The following is a 19,473-nucleotide window of genomic DNA, read 5'->3' on the forward strand; positions in this document are numbered from 1 at the left end:
TCTTAAAGAATCTATCATAGATATAAGTAAATGGGCCACAGTAGGTTCATTCCATTCATAGTTCAGTTTTAATAACATATTTCAAATCTGGAACACTTTTTTTGACAATTAAAAAAAGGGGGGGGAGTGAATCCCCAGGATAGGGGCAATTACAATTCTGCTTCCTTTTCAAAATGTACTCAGTTTAAGATTTAATGAAAAGAAGGACTAGAAGTGACATGATAGCGGTGTTCCAATATCTCAGGGGCTGCCACAAAGAAGGGGCAGTCAAGCTATTCTCCAAAGCACCTGAGGATAGGACAAGAAGCAATGGGTGGAAACTAACCAAGGTGAGATCCAACCTAGAACTAAGGAGAAATTTCCTGATAGTTAGAACAATTAATCAATGGAACACAATTTGCCTCCAGAAGTTATGAATGCTCCAATACTGGAGGTTTTTAAGAATAGATTGGGCAACCATTTGTCTGAAATGGTATAGGGTCTCCTGCTTGGGCAGGGGGTTGGATTATAAGACTTCCAAGGTCCCTTTCAACTCTTTTACTCTATTATCTCTTAAGAGATCTTAAGATGTCTTCCAGTATAACTTTTAACAAACCCGCCCTGTTGCTAGACTTCTTCCTTTCACTAGTTTAGTTTAGTTAGTTTAGTTTTATTGATTTGTATGCCGCCCACTCCCGAAGGACTCCGGGCAGCTTACAATAAAACAAGGGAGGGGGAATAATACACAAACAACATTAAAATATACAACAGTCACAATCTCCGGGGGGCTGGATATTTCGAGAGCCTCCCGGCCTGCTGGAGCAGCCAGGACTTAACAGCTTTGTGGAAGGCCGGGAGGGTAGTAAGGGTCCAGATCTCCACGGGGAGATCATTCCAGAGGGCTGGCGCTGCAACAGAGAAGGCTCTCCCCCGGGGAGTCGCCAGCCGACATTGGCTGGCAGATGGAATCCGGAGGAGACCTAACCTGTGTGATCGAATCGGTCTATGGGAGGTGATCGGCAGGAGGCGGTCTCTCAGGTACCCAGGTCCGATGCCATGAAGGGTGCCACTAGCACTTCCTGAAGTGACTGCATAACTTTGCATTATATGGTCATTCCAGGAAATGTAAACAAGAAGCGTGTAGTCTACAAAGAAGAAAATACTGCTGTAAAAACTCTAAATAGGGACATGGTGGCTCAGTGGCTAAGACGCTGAGCTTTTCGATCAGAAAGGTCGGCAGTTTGGGGGTTTGAATCCTTAGCGCCGCATAATGGAGTGAGCTCCCATTACTTGTCCCAGTTTCTGCCAACCTAGCAGTTCGAAAGCACATTAAAAATGCAAGTAGAAAAATAGGAACCACCTTTGGTAGGAAGGTAACAGCGTTCCGTGTGCCTTCGGCGTTTAGTCATGCTGGCCACATGACCACGGAGACGTCTTTGGACAGCACTGGCTCTTTGGCTTTGAAACAGAAATGAGCACCACTCTCTAGAGTCGCACATATGTGCAAGGGGAACCTTTATCTTACCTTTACCTAAAAACTCTATACTTTCTAAACATTACATGGATGATACTGTTTGAACATCATTTCCGTGTGTTTCATCTTAACACTCTTCCATCTATAGATCAAGCAGTAGGAAACCAGAATGGCAGAATGGCTTTCAATTTTAAGCACCAGGAAATGTAGAGTAGATATTATCTTCCTAAACCACTTTCCCCCCCAACAGAACAGCTAGTTAGGGTACTGTGGTCCAGCAGAGTCTGTTGTTTTTTTCTTCTGCAGTGACTATTATGTTGGTTCAAGAAAGAGAAGGAACCAAAATGTCATTAAGCAGAAAAGAACCAATAAACACTTTTCACAATCTGTTTATGAGTATTCCCGTGTTCCATATCTCAAAATAGAAAATCAGTTCAACTTCACAAATGTTTCACTATAAAGATCTTCCAGCAATCCAGTGCTCTGTAATTTTATAATGGGTAATAAAACGGTAATAATGGAAATGAATGAAGTTCAATGCGTTCAAAACCTCTTTTCTGTTATTTATTTGATTTTTATCTCACTGTAATCTCCTGAGTCTCCGGCAGCTAGAGTACCACAGTAAAAACAACAGAATTAAAACAACACATAATCCAAATGGCAAAAATAAAAGTGAAGTAGGAGAGCAAGATAATAAGAACAACTCCAAGAGCAGTAATGCTGCAGAAAGATTCTTTTTTAAAAGCTCCGTTTTTTAATAACTTCTTAAAAGCTACCAGGAGGAAGCCAATCTGAACTCAGCAGGGAGGTCTGTTCTGTAGTGTCGGTGCTGCTTCTTCATTGCAGCATCTTCTAGCTGTGGCCCTGTTGGCATCACAAAAATGTGGGACACAAGGAGCTATTCTCTCATACAGATGTTACAGGGTAATATCATCAACTACTTTGCCAAGTAAGATGGCACAATCTTCTGCACCTCTTCTGATCATCCTAACTTCTAAGTATTTATGTAAGAGTATTTTACATAAGCGATGCTTCAGTGGGGTCCACAGGATTGTCTGGGATGCTTCATATCCTCGTCATTATTATGTTTTTGTTACCTTCTGGGAGGAGGCTTGGTTGTATCTGAAGCAGAACATCTAGATTTAGTCATAGTTTTGTTCAATATAGCATCAACTTTGTGAACTCTCAAATTTCCTCTTTCTGCTATGCATTCAAAATGGACAGTGATTAAGAGGTGTGTGTGTGTGTGTGTGTGTGTGTGTGTGTGTGTGTGCACCTACCTACCTACCTACCTACCTACCTACCTACCTACCTACCTACCTACCTACCTATCTATCTATCTATCTATATCATATGTGTATGTGTGTTGTGTATGGGTAGGGGTAGATACATGCTTTCTTTTGAGAGCAGGCAACAGAATTTCATTTTTAATGAGTGCCAGTGTGCTCACAGTAAAAAATGACAATAATACTTCTCTCCTCTCCTCACCTCTTTTCTTCTCTCTTCTCCCCTCCCCTCCTCTCCTCCCCTTACAGCTAGTCCTTTTTCAGTTACAATGGCACTGAAAAAAGTGAGTTGTAATCACTTCTCACACTTATGACTGTCACAGCATCCATATCACCATGTGATCAAAATCTGGGTATTTGCAGGAAGGCATCTATTTAGAATGGTTGTAGAATCCCTGAGTCATGTGATTTCCAATTTTCCCACCTGCCTTTCTGACAAGAAAAGCCAACAGGTGAGAACAGATTCACTGAAAAACTCAGTGGTGGGATTCAGCCAGTTTACACCTATTCGGGAGAACTGGTTGTTAACTTTCTAAGCAGTTCGGAGAACCGGCTGTTGGAAGAAATCTCCTTTTGTCTTTTTTCTACTTTACGGGGTTAATCCTATAAGGAAGGCAGGAAGGAAACATTCTGGTGTTGTTTCTAGCCTCATCTTTATTGCTCTGCTTACAGAAACTGACTCTCTGATTAATCCTCGTTACATTGTAACTGCTAAAGCAAAGCGCCAGTCAACATGAGTGACGTTGAGTTGGCCACGCCCACCCAGTCACATGATCACCAATTCCTGCCTACCCAGCTAGTCATTAGGGCAGAGAACCAGTTGTTAAATTATTTGAATCCCACCACTGGAACAACTATGTGGTTCCATTAACAACTGCAGCTTAACAAATATGGCAAAAACGTCCTTATTTAGCAACCAAAGCTCTGGCCCCCAATTGTGGTTTGCAAGTCAAGAACTACTCATATTGCAGATGAATTCTGTTCAGAGTTATAGAACAATGGCAGCAGCTGACACCAGTCAGCCTTCCGGATGTTCCTTACAATGAAAATACAGGCACTACACTGCAAAAGCCATGTCTCTGCCTTCTCATAGCTGTGCCTAGGGGAAGATGGACAGGTAATTTCCTGTCTCCTGTTCCCAAGCAAAGCATTCAAAGATGTTTATGAAAGTATATGTCTTTTTTTGGGGGGGGGAGTGAAAAAGGCTTTCTGATCAAGACAGATTGGATTCGAAAGGGAGGGGGGAATCCGACACTTGCGCAGGAAGTCGAATATGTACATCCATAATAAGCCTGTCAAAAAGAAAAAAAAATAAAAGGACAGAGTACATAAAGAAACAAGCCTGAGCTCTGATACTCAGCACCTGAGAGAGGCAGTTGTGCTATTGCGGTGGTTTTCTTTGGTGCGTTAGCTTGTACATTTGCAGCCTTGCTTCCTCAGATCCACGGAGTGGAACCATTAATAGACTAACAAATTCCATTAATTATGAGTATATTTACCATTCGCCACCCTTTGTTCTTCACATGGTATCCTCTGAAGAACAGAATTCAGCTCTAATAGCCCATTACTTATTCAACTCCTCCTTCGTGGCTCACCTCTTCGCTGGGAACCTATTTGAACCCTTAAAGGTAAAGGTAAAAGTTCCGCTTGCACATATGTGCTACTCGTTCTTGAATCTAGGGGGGTGGTGCTCATCTCCATTTTTCAGCAGAAAAGCCAGAGCTGTCCAAAGATGTCTCCTGTGGTCATGACTCAATGCTGAAGGCACATGAAACGCTATTACCTTCCCACCAAAGGTGATTCCTATTTTTCTTCTGGCATTTTTACATGCTTTTGAACTGTTAGGTTGGCAGAAGCTGGGACAAGAGCTCACTCCATTACGTGGTACTAGGATTTGAACCGTCGAACTGCTGGCCTTTCTGATTGACAAACTCAGTGTCTTAGCTACTGAGCCACCACGTTCCTCTATCTGAACCCTTCTGTGAGTCAGCAGGACATGCTCTGTGATTGTAGGATGGAAAGAGATTTCGGAAGTTTTCTGTGCAACCTTTGTCAGGATTCCTCAGACCATTCTAGACCCCCCCCCCAAAAAAATTCAATTTTTCCTTGAAAACCTCCAGTGATAGACCACCCCTAGCTCCAAAAATCAGGCTATTCTACTGCATAATGGCCCTCATAGTCAAGAAATTCTTTTTTTGAGTATGGCTCTCCCTCTGTAAAGCTTCCACCCATTGATTTTTGTCCTACCTTTGGGAATTATGGAGAAAACTTCTTCCCAGTGATAACTCTTTGAATATTTGAAGACTACTATGATGCAGGTTCATCAGTCTAATCAGCAGCTTGTTTTGACACTTTTTAAAGTAGGAAATGCATGACTTTATTGGGTAAGTAATGGGGAACAAATTTACCTCAGATTATTTAAATAAATAACTAAAAATCCTACATTACAAACTCTAAAGAAATCTTGGAAAAACACCTAGGAAAGAGAAAGAAAACATTAATGTAATGCAAGCTAACTGGTTTTTGCATCATTGTCCCATCCACTGTGACCCTCCATTTCAGTCATATGGTAGCTACAGAGAAAAACCAACTGAGGTAATTCACTTCTATCTTAATTTATCTTTCAATTCATTTCTGTCTGTTCTTTTCTTTTTAAATCAGTCCTTAACCTGTCAAACGTAATCTTGTAAATGTTTTCAGTTTCCTCTTCTTTTTCTTTCTGACTTCTCTTTTAAAGGCAGCTCAAAATCTCTATGTTGTTTTTCTTTGTTGTTTAATACTGACCAGAGGTGGGATTGAAAAATGTTAGCAACCGGTTCTCTGCCTGGTTTCTGGGTGGGCATGGCAATGGTGGGCATTGCCTACTCGGCCTCCTGCACCACAGGGGGAGGGTGTGCCCTCCCCAGGCTCCAGAGGCTTTCCTCGAGGCTCCAGGAGGGCAAAACCGGCATCTCCTGGACTCCAGAGGCCTCTGGTTCACCTAAGCCAGTCCGAAATGGCTGAATCCCACCCCTGATACTGACCCTAAATGCTGTTTTAAGGCTCATTGTTTGCAAATTTATCACAGATTTTTCTAAACGTTTTTTGTGTACCCGGTTCCTTTTTTCTAAACTTTATAATATGTGTATTTTGTAATGGATTTACCTTTAGCAATGTAGGTGACTAGTAACTCAAAGTATGCATTATGATTTTTGGAAACTTTTTTTAACTTGATGACTTCCAGCTATATTGGAGCATCAGAATGCAAAATTTCCATTCTGACACTGACTGGTGATTCTGGAGCATATTTAAAAACTATCAATTTGTAAAAGGATGGAAAACTCTCTTTTCAAAACTCAGGATTATCTAGTGAAATTGACTGATGATAATGAACTTGTCTGACAATTGCTTCAGACAGCATGACATTGAATCTTACTGCTGCACTCAAACTGCCAATAGAAAATTAGTATACCGCAGTTTACATTTTGTAAACTTCCAAAGTAATTATGTTAGCTACTGAGAAGTAAAGCTGGATCACAGTTTCAAGGCTGCTTTGGAGTGATCAAATTGGGGCATTCTTCTGTAAAGTCTAGCAAGATTCTAGTGCAGTGTTTCTCAACCTTGGCGACCTTATGTCCTGTAGACTTCAACTCCCAGAATCCCCCAGGACTTAAGGTCGCCAAGGTTGAAAAACACTATTCTAGTGGCTCAATGAACTTCATCTTTGGACATTGCTTTAGGAAATCTAGATTTCTTCCATGAGCAAAATATCTGAGCAAAGCACATTCTGACATCTTGGGTAGAGGTTCACTGACCAGCCTCATAATTTGATAGCCTTATAATGTAAGGGAAAGAAGAATTTTCCCCCTATGAGAAGACAGGCTGCCCACAAAATGATCAGCACTTGGGCTGCTGGTGTCCTGTCCCATTCAGACCTCTATCCAGCAACTGTTGCATATAAAATCAGGGTGTGCTGGTATGGGCGGGAAGCTGATTTGTGTTTAAGAAACTAAAATAACCTGAATGCCTTAGCCAAATAGAAGAGCTACTATTCTTCAGAAGTAGGACTCACAAAGAGAAAAAAAAATGGAGGAACTGGAGTTTTACTAAAGTTGAAGAAAAAGTGATAGAGTAATCAGTTAGTACTAGCCTTTGAGCACTCATGCATGGTGGCCTAGCAATTAAGACACTGAGCTTGTCAACCAGCAAGTTGGCATTTCAAGACCTTAGCACCATATGATTTCCCATTCATGTCCCACCTCCTGTGAACCTAGCAATTTTAAAGTGTGTGAATACAAGTAGATCAGGGGTGTCAAACTGGATTTTTGCAAGGGCCGGATCAGCATTGTAGTTCTCCTCTGCAGGCCAGCCAGGGGAATGAGACAGGACAGATGCCTCCCTCAGCACCTTGCCAGCCAAAATGGGACATGGGGGGCACCATGCATTACCCCCTGTGTCCCATTTCAGCCTGGACAGCCTCCTGCAACACTTTGTCAGCCAAAATGGAGCATGGGGGGGGGGGGCATGCATGGGCCATGTGTGATATGATTTGGCTGCCAGAGGCACCACACCATGGTCCTTTGCTATTTCCGGTTCCACCACAAAACCGCGAAGCCCTTATCCGCGCCGACATAAGTGCGGGGGGCAAATCCGTGCCGTCCGAAGCGCTAAGGAAAAAGGTGACCCTACCCCGATGACATAACCGCAGAGGGCAAATCCACGCCTTCCGAAGCACTCAGCATCCTAAACCTAACCCTAAACCTAACCCTAAACCTAACCCTAAACCTAACCCTAAACCTAACCCTAAACCTAACCCTAAACCTAACCCTAAACCTAACCCTAAACCTAACCCTAAACCTAACCCTAAACCTAACCCTAAACCTAACCCTAAACCTAACCCTAAACCTAACCCTAAACCTAACCCTAAACCTAACCCTAAACCTAACCCTAAACCTAACCCTAAACCTAACCCTAAACCTAACCCTAAACCTAACCCTAAACCTAACCCTAAACCTAACCCTAAACCTAACCCTAAACCTAACCCTAAACCTAACCCTAAACCTAACCCTAAACCTAACCCTAAAGCAACCCCCTAAACCTAATCCTAACCCTTACCTTAATTTAAATCGGCTTTCTGCCGCCGCGCTGTTTTAAAGTGCCCTTCTGTCGCCACGCTGTTGTCGCGGCGGTGATGACATTGCGGTGATGACATCGCGGCTTTAGCGATGCGGTTTTATCACTGCTATTTTGACTAGCGCGGTTTTGTCGTGCCACAGCTATTTCCATGCTGGCCCCATGGACCAGATTTAAGCACTGCACGGGCCTTGAGTTTGACGCCCCTGAAATAGATAAATGGGTACCACTTTGGTGGGAAGGTAACAATGATCCATGTGTCATGCTGGCTACATGGCCACAGATATATCTTTGAACAGTGCTGGTTCCCTCCACTAGGAAACAGAGATGAGCACTGCCTCCTAGAGTTGGGTGTGACTGGACAGGGGAATTTTTATTTGTTTTACCTTTCTTGAGTTGAGGTATTGAAGCCCAGAAACTTGGGTAAATGTAAGAAAACTGATGACATCCTGGACACAAATTGTTTCAACTTCTATCCTCAAAACCATCTATATGGCACTGTACACTAGAACAACAAGACACAAGGACAGTTTTTCCCGAATGCCATCACTCTGCTAAACAACTAAGCCCCACAACACTACACTGTCAACCTATTTACTAAGACTATATTACTATTATTCTTCTCATCCTTCCTAATACTTACCTCTTCCCACTTATGACTATAACCATGTTTCTTGTATCTTTAAAATTTATATTGTTTTATTTGTTTCCTAGTATGATTTGATTGCTTATTAGTAACCTATGACTATTACTAAGGGTTGCATTCGATGATTCTTGATGGATATATTCTATTTTATTTTTCTTTATGTACACTGAGAGCTTATGCACCAAAGACAAATTCCTTGTGTGTCCAATCACACTTGACCAAAAAAAGAATTATATTCTATATTCTATTCTATCTCATATTCCTAATTAAACACGTCCACCTTCCTTTCTCACTTCATCTTCTGTTTCGGATTAGTCCACAGTGCTTAACTGCTTGTCTGCCTCCTTAGCCGTTAGATTTTCAGATATTTGGACTTGTTTACCAGCTTATTCTTCTTGCTTATGTAAGGGAGCATTTAGCTCAATGGACATCACATTGATGAAAGCATCAATATGTTTAAAAGCGTCAATGTGTTTAAAATGATGAGATACTAAAAAATCACAGGATTTAGATAACTGTTAGCTGCTATCGAATTGAGCCCTGAAAGATTAGAAGACATTTTCTTTTAATTACTTTCTCACAGCATTCGGAGAAACAAACAATAAAAAATAACAGCAAAATAAGGGAAAAAACAGAGAGAGTCTTCTGTGGTTTTCTCCCACACCTTTTTTTTCCTGCTGCACCTCCCATGTCTCATATATTGAATCAGGTCTGGTAAAGAGAGGGGGATTGAAGTGAATAGCATTTGGAAGTAACTGTAAGCATATTTGTGAACAACTGTCATTTGACATTTTTTGTTGGCAATGACAAAATATGTAAATCACCCTAATGACATGCAAATAATATGCCGCCTCCTTGCTCGATGATATTTTCCCTGCTGGCCTTGTCTTCTGTTTCAGTTGCCCATATCTGTTTGAGGTTTTAATTCTAGGGCTGTCAAACAATGAAAATAATAATACATTTGTATTGATGAACCATTTGTCTTTTTAACACATGTAATAGATTAATCAAAATTGAACTGAATATAAATATAGTCCAAATCAGGCCATGGATCACCTTCAGCATTCTTCTTTTGTTTTAAAGTGAGATAACTCGTAGTAATATAACAAAATAGTGAAAAGAAAGTATCACTGTTTATCCTTTTAATTGTTCTTTGCAGATGTGTGCATTTCTTTTTTTAAATTAATTATACTTCATTAAATTTCTATAAAGAATATTTTACACATATACACACAGAGGGAGAGAGAGAGGAAGAGAGAGGGAGAGAGAGGGGGAGAGAGAGGGAGGGAGGGAGGAAGGGAGAGAGAGAGAGAGAGAGAGAGAGAGAGAGAGAGGGAGAGAGAGAGAGAGAGGTGGGATTCAGGCAGTTCACACCACTTCGGGAGAACTGGTTGTTAACTTTCCAAGCAGTTTGGTGAACTGGTTATTAGAAGAAATCATTAGGGCAGAGAACTGGTGGTTAAATTATTTGAATTCCACCACTGATACACACATATATAGAGAGAGAGAAAGAAAAGGAAAGAAAAAAAGAAAGAAAGAAGGAAAGAAAGAAAGAAAGAAAGAAAGAAAGAAAGAAAGAAAGAAAGAAAGAAAAGGGAGCAAAAAAATTTCAAAGGACAAAATGAAAATAAACAGAAGTAACTTCCTATGGTCTTTGATAGTTATAAATATAAAATACATTGGCCTTTGGATCTGAAACTCAGCAAACATATTTTTTATAATTATGAACAACTCTTAATAATCAATTCCCAAAATAACAGAAAAAAACAGAGTTGGAAGGGATATTGGAACTCTTCCAGCCCAAGCAGGAAACCCTATCAATTAATATAACATTTGTTTCAATCTTAAGAAAAAAATCCAAAAGCAGTTTCCGTGTGCATTTCAAGATTCTCATCCTTCTGCTAGAATCAAGCAAGAAAGAGGAAGATAAGAATTGTTATGGAACAGCTATGCATGTGATTAGCAGGGCTCAGAATGTGACATATATAAATAGTAGCAGGGATGAAGTTGTAGGTTACAGCTGTGCTACTATCCTGAGTTTTCTTTCCACTTGCTGAGGCTCCTATGGTCTGATGCTATGAGGAGAGTATTGAGTTTGGAATTAAGAACAAGGATAGCAATAGCATTTAGACTTACATACCACTTCACAGTGCTTTTACAGCCCTCTCTAAGTGGTTTACAGAATCAGCCTATTGCCCCCAACAATCTGGGTCCTCATTTTACACACCTTGGAAGGATGGAAAGCTGAGTCAACCTTGAGCCTGGTGAGATTAGAACTGCCAAACTGCTGGCAGCTGGTGATCAGCAGAAGTAGCCTGCAGTACTGCAGTGTGCCACCATGACTCTTATGATGTTGAAAGAATTTGTGGAAGTGGCATTAAGACCTTGGATATAAACCTTCAAAAATTTTGTGAGATGATGCTATTGTATTGCATGATCCTGAGAACTTTAGCAAAAAGCCATGCAATATTTGCAAAGTGATTTGTATCTTGGAAAAGAAACCCACCTGGTGTTCATAAATTCAGCCTACAGACCATTCGGTAGTATTATCTTTATACTGGATGTTTACCTGAAGTTCATGTGATAAAAGGATGAAAACAGGGGTAACAAATACATTATAGCCTGCTGATAGACTTCCTTTTGAGGGAACAGTATATAAACAGAAGCTGTTTTCACATACTGTGGTGAGCTGATGACTGAAGAAACCAACCAACATATTTACTTAGTCATTTATTTTATTTAAAACATCTTTGCGGCTGCCATACCCCAAAAATCATCACACTCATTTTTTTCTCTAGAAAAGTTCACGGAATTGTCATCTAATCATCTCATGTAACTCAAAGGAAACTTTAGACTTAATTAAAGCCTGGCAGGAAATGGAAGTGCCCCTATTTTCTCTATTTTCTCCATGGTTCAAGAATTGAGGAACCACTTACTTGCTTCAGATGCTGCTTTCCACAAAATGGGACAACTCAGCTCAGTTGAAAGAAGAGGACTGAAACAAAGGAGATGAAGGGAGGTGATTAGTGGCTGATTTGAAGACTCTGTCTGCATTACATTGAGCAGAAGTGTCAAAGGGCACAGCTTTGATCCAGCCATCTGCTTAGCTCTTCCAGAAACGAAATTTTACTTCTGCTCTGCCTTGGCATGACAAATTAAGGAACATAGAAGGTTTTTTAGTCCATTGCCATGTCCATGTCAGAAGTGGGTTCCTATCAGTTTGGACTGGTTCGTCTCTGAACCGATAGTGGTTTGGTGACCCAGGCCTGCCACGCCCCCAAACAAGTTCTCCTATGGTGGCACCATCTTGATTTTTGGTTCTGTACATGCACAGAACAATTTTCATTGCAGAAATTTATTTTTTATTCTTTTTTTAATGCACTGCGCATGCACAGACCTATTTATGTGCCAGTGTGCATGCACTGAACAGGCAGTAATGCATGCAGCAACCCACTCCTGGTCCACGCATCACTATAAGCTGCTTTTTCAGGTTCTATAATGCACATAAGTGCTGGACAGCTAGTCCAGCGTGCATGCAATGGCCAGCTGCACTTCTGGGTTCCATTGTGCACATGCACTGGAACCAGGAAGTAAACAGCTGTCCATGTGCATGCATGCCAGACCAGCTGTCCAGCATGCATGTGCATGACAGAACATGAAGAGCAGCTGTTTAGGGTGCACGTGCCCATAGAGAGGGCTCTGCATGTCACCTCTGACATGCATGCCATAGGTTTGCCATCAGGACCCTATACTATTCCAGACAAGTGGATGTCCAATCCCTTATTAAAATCCTCCAATGATGGAGCACCCACAACTTCTGAGCACAAGTCTTTCTACTGGTTAATTGCTCTCACCGTTAGGAAATTTCTCCTTAGTTCTGGGTTGCATCTCTCCTTGATTAGTTTCTATCCATTGTTCAATGGCGGGTGAACCCAAATTGCCTAGCCATACCAATGGTGCAGAAAGAGCTCTATTTGTCTACAAAATTCCTTTTAGACTCTGGATGGAGAAAAAAAAACATACCCTTTTGAAGGTCAGCCTCATTTAATTTTACCAGCCTGGATATTCTGAATTCTAACAAATGTATGTACTGGAGACAAAATGGGAGATCCCTAAATTGAAACAACAACAATACCTTTCTGAACCACTTTCAGCATGATAAGAATACACGTGGCTCCATGACTTGGCTTTTTATTTACCACGATAATGGAAAACGGTCAAAAGTGCTCCTCATTATTTCACATCGCCAAGGAAAATGAAGAGACAATAGAAATTCAGGACATTCATTCTTGGGTTATTATATTCAAATTGATTCAGTGTTTTGTTTTGCTGTCTTGGGAGGTGAGTGTGGAGAAGAAAAGTCCACTGTTATCTCAGAATGGGGAAGACTAGCATTATTACCTGGAGCTAAAATAAATTTTAATATAATTCGTCTAAGTTGTTTTACAATGTCAGATATACTTTACATTTCAAATCACACACGGGTTAAGATTAATCATTTTAGTGTTTGAAGCTAGATTTGAACAAGAAGAAATTTGGATTCATTTTATCCACTACATTAAGTTTGCCTATAATTTCAGCAACTATACGTGAGATAAGATATTTTGCTTTCTCGTGAGACAAGTTGACAATAGATATTTTTTTCCCATGACTCTGTTCTAATCACTTGGCAAAAAGCATGCCTAATTTGATTATAGAGCACTTTAGCTCAATCTTAAATTTTATTTTTTTTCTCACCGTGGAAGGAACACACTCTTTAGTAAATAGGATAAATTTTTAGCACTTCTACCCTGTTTCCCTGAAAATAAGACCTCGCCGGATAATAAGCCCAATCGGGCTTTTGAGCGCATACGCTAAAATAAGCCCTCCCTTGAAAATAAGCCCTTTCTGAAAATATTGCAACACAGCAGCAATAGCAGTTAGCAGTTAGACAGCAGCAGCCATGAGGTGACAACGCTCTCCACCTCCTGCACCTCAAAAATAATAAGACCTCCCTGAAAATAAGGCCAAGCACTTATTTTTTTGGGGGGGGGTCAAAAAATAAGAACCTGTTTTATTTTTGGAGAAACACAGATAGGCTTTTTCAGCTTCTAAGCAACTATTTCAAATCAGCACCTCTACTCAAAATGTTTATTCACCTATAAAGATATTATTTTGGATACAAACATTGTGTATTAGGCCCATTTGCTTCCATTGACCTATCCCTTTTAAGACATCTTCTCTGCTTCCTTGTCTCACTGTTTTTCACACCACTGTTCCCAGGCTGCTTTCGTCTACAGCAGAGAAAATAAATAAAAAAATATACGTAATTTGGCTACATGTCAACATTTGACGCTTCTGCTTCTTTCTTTAAAATGGGACCTTTAAATAGGAACTCCTTGTGTTCAGCGGGAAAAAATGTGTTGACTGTTCTGCCATTTAACACAGGCCATCAAATCCCACTAAAGCTTTAAGGGTGAGATTCTTCCCTGAGGAAGCTACGGGTAAAATGAAGCCAGCTTCATATGAGTGAACTCAGATAGAACCAAACCAGTGTCTACTGGTTTGAAAGGAGGAGCAAACCATCATAACCAGCTGCTGCTGGTTTGGACTGGTTTGGGTGAACTGGTGGTTTTGACCAGCTGCTGGGCTGGCACTATCCCATTCTATATAGTTGCCATGTTTTTGAAGCTGCGTGCATGCGCAGGAAGACCACACGCTCATATTTTTGGTGCTGGGCAAACCAGTTGTTACATTATGTGACACCCACCTCTGGCGTTTGACTTTTGTGTGTCCATGCCTATGGAGAAAACACATCAAAAGGACATCTCTTTAAAGCTGCAAGACTCTCCTTTGGACATCTGTCTAGAAGTAGCTAGGAGAGGGCAGGGGAGTAAAGAATGGAACAAAGACAATCAGAAATGTAATGTCCAAATGTCCAGCAATACATAAACAAACTACTGCGCTGTTTGTAAAGGTTTGAAAGCAAAAGAAGCAAACAAAGAAATATTTTGAAGTGTGGGAGGAGAGAGGGAGAGAGAGACCTTGACATCTTGGCTCTGAATAAGGCAGATCTTTGTCTATGGATGACTTCTATCTTGTCTGTAATAAAGCAAATTTTATAGCAGTGTTGTCTAGGAGAAATTCTGCTGTAAGCAAGTCCTAAAGTACAGGGTTAAGTGTCTGGAAAGGGTAGATTTATTGCCAAGCTTGGTGTGAAGTCTGACGGTAAAGTTCTAAATTTGGTCTCAGCTTCATTTTCACAGTGTCGCTTCATTTTAAGAGGTTTCCCAAAGGTATGACTTTTTTATGGTCCGTAAGGAAGCATCTCATGGTGCCTATGGGACCTATATGTATAGGTGGAGGTGGAGGTGGAACAGAGGTGGTATTCAGCAGTTCTGGATATTCAGTAGCGGAACTTTTGAGTAGTTCAGAGAACCAGTAAATGCCACCTCTGATTGGTCCTGCCCCCGTCTACTCTCAGCTGATTGGGAGGGTATGGGGATTTTGCAGTATCCTTCCCCTGCCATGCCCAACAAGCCACACCACACCCACCAAGCCACAACCACAGAACTGGTAGTAAAAAACTTTGAATCCCACCACTGGGTGGAGGTGGAGGTGAAGGGAGGAAAGAGGGGAGGGAAAGAGAGAGAGAGAAAGAGAGAGAGAGAGATTGATTTCTGTTGTAAATTTCATTGATCTACTTTGAAGTAAATGAAAGATAACATAGTTGTAGGGTGGGGACAGTGAAAGAAGACACACATTCTTCTCTATCTGAATACTTATTACATTTTCACATTCACATTTTCTTGATATGGCCTGAAGAAAGAGCAACCCATTTCAGAAAATCTTCATTCTAATACAGTGATTTCCCAATGTTTTGGATTATACTTCCAGTACTCCCATGTTGCTGGACTTAACGGGTACTGAAGTCCCCCCCACCCACAAAAAAAACCATAGAGAATATCAAGTTGCCTATTTCTAGTTAAAAACATGTTCCAAATTTTGCACTAAGAACTTGAAAACGATCCAGGGTTGGGCTTGACTGTTCTTGAACAGAATACTTTCAGAGCATACTAGAGTTGTAGGCTAGATTGGGAAATCAATAAAAATTCCAGAAGGCAGTGACAAACCAAGACACCGAGAAACATCTGTGGAATCACCAGAGGTCAAATTCAAATTGTAAGTGTCTTTAGTTTTGCATCCATAGAAGAAACAAGGACAACCTGGAACTACGCCTATGGTCTGACCTAAGCATAGTACACAAACTGTCTACTACAACGTCCTACCTGTCAATGACTACTTCAGTTTCAACCGCAATAATACATGAGCACAAAATAGATACAAACTCAAGGAAAACTACTCCAAGCTCGATTGCAGAAAATACAACTTCAGCCACAGAGTGGTCAACGCCTGGAATGCTCAACCTGACTCCGTTGTTAATTCCTCAAACCCCCACAACTTCAACTTTAAACTGTCTACCATGGACCTCACCCCATTCCTAAGAGGTCCGTAAAGGGGGCGTGCATAAGCGCACCAGGGTGCCTACTGTCCCTGTCCTATGTTCCCATTTATTGTACTCATTTCATTTGTTCATATCCATGTTTATACTTATACCTGTTACCGTGTACATGTTTGACAAACTAGGTAGGTAGGTAGGTAGGTAGGAGGTAGGTAGGTAGGTAGGTAGGTAGGTAGGTAGGTGGGTGGGTGGGTGGGTGGGTGGGCGGGCGGGCGGGCGGGCGGGCGGGCAGGCAGGCAGGCAGGCAGGCAGATAGAGTGGGGGGGGAATCTAGTTTGACCAATGTCATTTATTAGAAAATCAGAACCACTGAATATCTGAATGCCCGTGCATCTGATCATGGGGAGTCTTTCTCTAAAATAATCTATGGGGTAAGTATGTTTTCCCCCTAGCATTCCTCTAAGGTATGTATAAGATCTGAAGTTATTATGTTTCTTGCATTTACTTCTTGGTTTAGCTTTCTATGTGTGAAATGGTTACAAAGGAGTAGACGGAGAAGATTATTTAAAGTTAACCAATACAGTTGGTACTTTGACCAAAAAAAAATATTTCTGAAAATATGAAATTGAAGCCACATAATTAGCTATTTTTTTCTCTCCCTTCTTAGCCTCCACCTCAAGGTAGTTAAAAATACCCTGTTCCTAGCACTCTGGACTGATTTTTTTTCTATTTAATAATCTTACAGAGAATATGAAAATCATACTCTAATTACTTGCTGGCTGGTGTACAAACAAGACAGAGAACCATGTATATGTATATATTGCCAGATCTATCACAATATACTGACATGCTCCCTAGCTGCCAATAAATTGTCTTCCTCAACTTTTTATCTTTCATCATGGAAATATACTCCAATTATATTGCAGAAATAGTTCCCTGTTTATGATACACACAATGAAAGGTGTGAGTTGTCCATATGCTCTCAATACGAGGAAGTTTTGGCATCAGGGAACTCCCATATGCTTTTCTCATAGATAGTGAAGCCTAGGGCCACAATATGAATACTGGGATATGTACAAAGCAGAAAGTTTTCCCTTTCCAGAAAATGCTTTAAAAGGAAAAAAAATAGCAGTTCTGAAGCAAGAAGTACTTTGAAAGAACAGATTTTAGAGCAGGGGATTATGATTTTTCCCCTTCTTTTTTCTAATGCTGAGACAGAATCTGCCTTGAAGCTCTTCAAAACGTATTTTTCCCCGCTGTGAAAGAGATTTCTTGAGAATTTCTTTTCAATTTCTTCTGGAATTCTTTTGGAGGTTCCCGGATTATTCTTGCCCATCGTGGTGGGGTTGGAAGAATGTGTTTTGCAACGGCATGATTCAAACTATGTGATATGCATACATCTGTCATTTCTTTCCCCCAGGAGTGAGGAGGGAACGCCCACCAAGCCACGCCCACAGAACCAGTAGTAAAAAAAAAAATGAATTTCACTACTGATCTCTGTCTAGTACAACATGCTGGTACCATATCCTGATGCAATGATCCATCCTTCCTTCCTTCCTTCCTTCCTTCCTTCCTTCCTTCCTTCCTTCCTTCCTTCCTTCCTTCCTTCCTTCCTTCCTTCCTTCCTTCCTTCCCATCAAGCTATGTACCTGTTATGTACAAGCTATGACTCTGTTGTTACATCCTCAAACCCCCATAACTTTAACCTTAAACTGTCTACCATGGACCTCACCCCATTCCTAAGAGGTCTGCAAGGGGGGGTGCATAAGCGCACCAGCGTGCCTTCCGTCCCTGTCCTACAGTCCACATTTATTCATACCCATTTCCTGTGTTCAGGTCCATGTTTATACATACGATTGTCAATCGTACATGAATGAAAAACTAAATAAATAAAAAATAAAATAAATAAATATCCTAAAACCCACAAATGGTGGAAAGAGCTTATGCTTCTGGTGCTGTTTTCAATTATCTACAATTTCTATCATTTCAAACCATCCTATACTTCTTACTTACTAATTAAATAAAAATAAATAAAAGTGTTTTCTCGTCATGTATCCACTGGGATTTAATGGAAGTGTGAGTGTCATGGAATCTGTGGGTAATCATGAGGAGGGGGCAGAGGGGGGGGGGAGGAGAAAGAATCACACAAGAGAGGCAGGAGCACTCAATATCTTAACAGTCAGAGAAAGAAACTTAGGAAGAATTTGACTTAATGGATCGAGCAGTTAAAAGTGATGGCAGGAAGTTTGTGCCTTTCAGAGTTGCAAGATTTTGTTAAAGTAGCCATCCAGTAAAATAGATTTAGCTCATCTAGTCCTGTTTCCTGTCTGGTTTACCTGGGAGGTCTGACCATGAGAAACCAGCGAGACCTGCACAGATTATTTACAATAAAGGTCAGTGTATGCAGTCTACCAATTCCAGGATGCTTTTCTCTTTGAAATAAATTGTAAAAGCAAATCCTTCATTGGTTTTAAGGGAAATTGGTAGGGAAAAAAAAGTTCAGCACTGAATTTTGGGCACTTCTGTATTCAATAATAAGTAGAATCCATATGGATACATTTGTCAAGAAGTCAAGATAATGATTACAACCCTGTGATTTTTTAGCCATGTCTCTTTTGAAATCACAGTTCATATATTAAGGGCTCAATGTTTGATAACATAATTACAACCATTACAATTATTTATTTTTTTACATTCACATCCCAAATAACTACAGGCTGGCAGGAATTGTATACCAATGTTTTGTACCAATAGCTTTGGGTGGAATTTGCAGAACTGATCATTACCTCTCAAACTGCAGAATCTTCCCTTTCAAGACCACTAATTCTAAGTGCTAACAATAAAGCTCCCAGCAAGTTCCCACCAACCAGTGAGAAGTTTTCCACCAGTGACGGTGGATTGGATTTCAAGTGTATTTTATCTTATTTTAATCAGCTGCTATAAGGAATGATTGTTGAACTGGTGGAATATATCAGAGGGGTGGGATGGGGGGTGAATTAAGCCCTTCTCACTGGAAGGGGCTAATTATTTTGGCAAGAGAAGTATGATAACTGAGAGACTCGGCATCTAGGTACTAAATGGTATTCAGCCATCTCTTGTTTGTTTTACAAACAGGCGCAATGGGGCTATCCAGTCCTAAGGGTTTAGATTAGCTGTAGGAAACAAATGCCAGCCCACGACAGAGCTGAATTTGAAATACCATGTTACATCAGACAGGTCTGTAAGGCTTTGCAAAACTGCCCCATTTATCATTGCCACAAGACATTGGTCTTTCCCCATTGAATTTCAGAGGATCATCTGCTAATATATTTTGGCATTACAGTATGCAAGGGAAATGTGCAACATAATTTTTTTCTGGGTGAGAGGCTCCCCCAAGCTTCCCAGTGGCTACTGATATTCTCCTAGTATTTATTCAGCCTCCTAATTCATGGCATCAATTCTATTCCTGCAGTTTAGAAGTGAGGACATTTGTTTCCTCTCTTTCTTAATAGTCTGACGATTGCTTCTAGTTCTGAGAAATGCTAAGTTCATGAGT

This window comes from Thamnophis sirtalis, unplaced genomic scaffold, assembly GCF_051295495.1.
Source record: "Thamnophis sirtalis isolate CommonGarterSnake01/CBP01778 unplaced genomic scaffold, rThaSir2_p1.2 scaffold_14, whole genome shotgun sequence".
Classification (NCBI taxonomy): Eukaryota; Metazoa; Chordata; class Lepidosauria; order Squamata; family Natricidae; genus Thamnophis; species Thamnophis sirtalis.